The sequence below is a fragment of the Phyllostomus discolor genome, chromosome 1, assembly GCF_004126475.2.
Source record: "Phyllostomus discolor isolate MPI-MPIP mPhyDis1 chromosome 1, mPhyDis1.pri.v3, whole genome shotgun sequence".
Lineage (NCBI taxonomy): Eukaryota > Metazoa > Chordata > Mammalia > Chiroptera > Phyllostomidae > Phyllostomus > Phyllostomus discolor.
In genome coordinates this window covers 40,362,038-40,367,800 of record NC_040903.2, presented here as the reverse complement: position 1 = coordinate 40,367,800, position 5,763 = coordinate 40,362,038, and the positions used below count along the sequence as shown (strand labels likewise).

The following is a 5,763-nucleotide window of genomic DNA, read 5'->3' as shown; positions in this document are numbered from 1 at the left end:
TTTTTTAAGTTTTATTTTTATTTATTATTTTTATCATTGACAGTATTGACTCATTTAACTTTTCAAAACTAATTTTGTTTAATTTATAATGTGACCTTTTATAGTTTTTAAATAAATATAGCCTGCTTTCCCATCTCCCCAAAACTAAACTTTGTTTCCCATACTCACAACTGTAAATTTACTTTTGTCCAACCCTGTACATTTACACTCTGGTCTCAAAAGGTCACTAATGTGATACTCATTGCCATAGTAAGTATTTTCTCTTTTGATTTTCATACCATCCTCCCACCAGAATATGCAATGTAGGCTTCCACTCATGGAAATTGTCTTTCCCTGATTCATATTGTCTTGTTTCTATTTCTAACTCTCTTAAGTACCTTCATTTTCTTTCAACTAGCGTCTTAAATGCCTAGGACGATATGCCATCCATGTCCATATATACTAACTAATCCTAGCTAATGTGCTTAAAGTCTCTGCATGAAAGGAAAAGGCATCCAAGAATAGCTCTTTGTGGTGAGCATCACCTTCACTCTGCACTTTCTTGTCTCCTGCTCTCTGGACATCTATGTGGATGAGTTTTAAAACTTACATATTTAAAGTAGGCTTCTAACCTAAACTCTCACTTCATTTTCAACTGGCTACAAGACATTTTCATAGCAACCTTTTTCTAGTACCTTGAAGTACAATACAGTACACCTAAAATGAAACTCACCATCCACTCCCCAATTCATACCTATCTTTCTGCTTTTTGAAATAGAACACATTTTAGTCAGTCATTCAGACAAGAAAACTAAATAGTCCTTAATCATGACCTCTTCTGTATCTCCCATAGCAAATAAGATATCATGAAGCAGAGGATTCTCTTTTTTATCACAATTACTTTTGCCTCTTAATTCTTAATGACACAGATTTAGTGCAGGACTCTGCCACTTTACACATTCAGTTGATTGAAGTGATCCCAACTTCATCACTCTGTCCTGCTCTTTCTTTTAAATAAACTCATTGTGAATATAATTTTTCAGAATAATTTTTACAAAATGATTTTTTAATTATTTTCTTTAGTTAAAAAGTCCCAGGTGTAGTTCAATTGCCTTAAGGATAAACTGTCTTCTGTCCACTTGAATTTCTACCCTTGCTTATAACAAAATTCTAAATCCTTTAAAATGTCATAACCATACCTCAGTATGAATCCTATAATTCCAGCTTAATAAAATAAAAAGGCTTAAGCAAAAAAAGGAGCAAAGACCTGGATATTGTATTTACCATGGATCAAAGTGGTCATAGGGAAAGCTAGATGATTAATGTGGAAATATAAATCAAGAACAATTTACATAGGGCCTTAAATGTATGTGCAAGATTTTTTTATAATACATTTCAGGACAAGAATTTGGACCTTGAATGTAGTCAGAAAAAGAAAAAAAATACAGTCTCCAAACAGCAATGATTTTGAACAATAGACAGAAATTTCAGTCGTGGGGCATAGGACTGAACAACACGTGTATCAAATGAAGGAGCTCCTACCCTTCACAACAGCATGGATGGAAGTGGAGAGCATTATGCTAAGTGAAATAAGGAAAGTGGTGAAAGACAAATATCATATCATCTTACCTGTAAGTGGAACCTAATCAATAAAACAAACAAGTAAGCAAAAATATAACCAGAAACATTGAAATAAAGAACAAACTGACAGTAACCAGAGGGGGGAGGAGGGAGAACAATAATGCAGAAAAGAAGAAGGGTTGTCAGGGAACATGTGTAAAGGACCCATGGACAAAGCCAAAGAGGGGTAAGACTGAGGGAGGGAGGTGGAGTTGGGTAGGATGGGGGAGACTGGTAGGAGGAAAATGGAGACAATTGTACTTGAACAACAAAAGAAATGAATTTAAAGTTTTACTCAAAGTAGCCAAGGGGAAGTAAAGGTAGCATAAAATAAGAACCTGACCAGGATGGGTTTAAAAATAACAGTGTAGAAGTTAGTCAAGTTGGTATGGATGTATATAGATATGGAAGTCTGTCTAAGAAATAGGACTGGGTAATCAATGACAAAAAAAATAGAAAGGCAAATAAAAACAATAAGGTGAACTTACAAATATTCAAAAAATAGTATTTAGGTGGGAGGAAATATGATTTAAGCTTGCCTATACTACTCTTCTCATATTGTTGCATGCATTACCTTTGGCATTAAGAGTAATTTAGTTTAGAATCCAATTTCTTCCTTCCCTTATTTATAGTAGCTGTGAGTTCTGAATGTAAAGTGTTTGGCATAGTACTGGGCACACATTAAATAATTAAAAAATGGAAGTTATAAATATTATTTTCTCCTACCTGTCTTATTACAAAGAATGTCAATCTTTAGGTACTCATTTGCCTTCCTGACGCATCGTTTTTGCCCCACAGAAGGAGTCATAAACTATTTTTGTGTCAAGACTTTAAATTAAAGTTAATCTGCTGTATTGTTCTTAACTGAAATATATAATGATATAATAAGGTCATCCTTCGGCTAATCAGAAAAACTTGTTACATTATGAATGTCACACTCCTTCAGTTTGCTACATACCAGAAATGAGTTCCTCAATGCTTATAAAGTTGAGTCACCTGTGTGGTTATCCGAGAAAACCATAGAGTACTTTGCTCTTGCACCTTCTGAAATCCAGCTGTAGCAATGACCACATACAAGACCATGTAAGTGGTCAGCTCTTTGTAATTTAATTCAAAATCACCCCATTCTTAAAGGAATTAATTTATAAAGAATATACATCTTCCTTTTAAGTTTTACAATATATTCCAGATATAATAGAGGAAAACAAATTACAAATAGATAAAGAGCCCTAGGACCTGCACATGTACTTAAAATAGCTTCATATTATGGTTTAAAATTTGAAACTGAGTCTTAAGTTAGGGTTATGTGAAGTCCTCTTCTTTTACTTTTATTTATTTTTAAAGATTTTAATTATCCATTTTTAAATAGAGGAGAAGGGAGACAGAAAGAGAGGGAGAGAAAAATCAATGTGTGATTGGCTCTCTGGTGCAACCCACCTGGGACCTGGCTGGCAACCCAGGCATGTGCCCAGATTGGGAATCAAACCAGTGACTTCCTGGTTGCAGGCCCACACTCAATCCACTGAGCTACACCATCTGGGGTCTTCTCTTACTTTTAAATGTAACCACCTATTCTTACCACACAAGAGATCTAACTAGGCTTTGAAAAAGATCTTTTTTTTTCTCAAATATTGTAGGTCAATTAAAAGGGGTGCTTATTAATAAAGGTAGTATAAGTTTTATTTTTGTTCTTCCATTTTCATGAGGCAATGAAAACCAAAGAGATAAAAGACAAAACATTTATAATATTACCCAGATTGAAGAGAATGCAAGAATTTTGCCCATCTTCTCCTATTAAGCAACACTTCTAACCTGAGCACTCATAAGCTGATTCTATCCCACATCCGTGGTTTCATTTATTTAATTTCATCTAATAAAGTATTTGGCTATATCGGCTTTATCTTGAAAAATTAAATATACATATTTCATATATATATATATATATATATATATACCAAACCAGTATATAGGTAAGAATAAAAAATATTTTTTTACTTCTGCCCCACCTCAGAAAAACTAGAAAAGAGAAAATAAAATAAAATTGAAAAATAGATTAAATTAAATAAAGGGAAAGCACAAAATGTGTTAAAAGTATATTTTAATACACTGGCAATCATAATAACAATGTGAACTAATTTAACTAATTTATTGAAATAAATTTACATTTGAGAAAAATTAGAAATAATCAGTATAAACTGTTTAAAATAACGAAAGTAAAATATAAGTTCTCAGAAATGTTAAAAGATAAAAAAAATCATGCTCAATTTGGCAGAACATACAATGGAGTTTGAGTGATACAGAGAAGATAAGCATGGCCCCTGTGCAAGAATGACCTGCAAATTTGTGAAGCTTTCCATATTTTTAGGAAAAAAATAAAAGGAAAAAAGGATGAAAAAAGTCATTCCAGTAAAATAACAGGTCTACAAGAAGTATGTTAAATTTCTGATTTAATAACAATATTGATACCATAATCTATCTTTATGGCTATACACCCAGAATATATTTGTATTATTTGTGATTTGTTTAAATTATTTTTACACAATAACAGAAGAAAAAATCACTAAGGAGATCAAGCAATTCTAAACTTTCTGCTGTTCATAATAGACTACAATACCTACAGGTAAAACTGGCAGAAATAAATCTCTATAGTTTTATGGAATATTTTAACACACATTTTCTAGCAATGAATAGCATCAAAAAAAGGATAATATAGTAATTCAAACCCTACAATTAATTGGATTAAGGATAGAAAATTGTCCAAGTTTATTATATTAAACCTTCACTATTTAAATAATCTTTTGAAATAGATTGACCTTACAAAGCAACAATAATTAAATAATAATACATAAAACATCTAATAGTCAAGTAATAAATTATATAAATACAAACAAATGAAATGTTGATTTGATATTGAAAACAACATTGATTTCAGTATTTTTCCATGAATTGCTTTTTAGCATATACAACTTGGTTTTAGACTGGCATATTGAATTCTTTTAAGAGAGTTGTAAACATCCATGCTTTGTATTCAGGTAGATATGGAAATATGCCTAATGAAGATGGTTAGCTCTGAAATGTTTTAAAAGGCAATGGGAGCATGTAAGGAGGGCCTAAATACACCATGCCATCCTGATGATAAAGCTTCAGTTACAGTGTTATTAAACACTGTGATAATGACAGCAAGAAAAATGCTTTTAAAGGGTTGGACAGAAATACAGATGGCTTCTCACCAGGCCATTGTTTATTCCTCACTAGGTTTTCTAGTCAATCACTATTCCATATAGAGCTAACGCAGGTAATTAATCATTCTCTTACATTTGAAGTATTACCGTTTGGATATGGTGGCGTTAATGATGTAAAAATAACAAAAAGAGACTAAAATTCTTTTTATTTGTAAGAATTTTGAACAGTACATTTAACCACTCACTATTATTGTTGCTCTAACTGTATATCATGAGTGTGTAACGTCCCTATACTGTGCAGATGAGTGGAAGATTCCACAATGATGGCAGCTTAGAATCCTTTCATCTGAATTCAAATTGCCAATGAACATTTTGTTTTCAAATAATTGACTTAGGTTATATAAGCTTCCTACATAAGGTAGAATTAATATTAGGTTATATAACTAAGATACATAAGCTTAGATTATAGAATACAAACACACGCATTTTAATTGATATATAAAACAAGCACTATTTTAGAACAAGTGAGGAAAAAACAAAACAAAGGAGACATCTGATATATTTTATTCTAAAAGTTTTATATGTATGCTTGTTTCTTTATATTAATGTATATACATGTACAACATGTATATAAGTTTTAAAATGAATAGTATGCTGAATGTTCTGAATAGCTTTTATTTTACTAATCTATGTATTATCAGTGTATTATTATTTATCCTTATTGTACATAATAGCTATTGAATGTTTTCATGTAGTATTTTCTCTAAGTTTTCACTAAAAGTAAATGAGTTCTGCTATCTCCAACCCATATAGTCTCTAACCCAGAGGTAATCTTTTTTAACTATTTCTCCTTATGTCCTTTGATGTCTGGCAGAGATTACTTGCTGCTTAAACCAGCTCATGTTCTTTAGTTGGACCAATTGCCGGAAGAACAAAGACCACATTTCATAACTTGTCTTTTATAGGAAAGGTCATTTAATTA

The 5,763-nt window shown here is 31.7% G+C and overlaps 1 non-coding gene across 1 annotated transcript; it reads left to right on the top strand.

Moving 5' to 3' along the window:
* The first annotated feature begins 3,857 nt into the window (after positions 1-3,857).
* On the top strand, positions 3,858-3,962 carry LOC114493586. Its single transcript, XR_003684220.1, has one exon. It is a non-coding gene; the product is annotated as a U6 spliceosomal RNA (small nuclear RNA).
* The last annotated feature ends 1,801 nt before the right edge of the window (positions 3,963-5,763 follow it).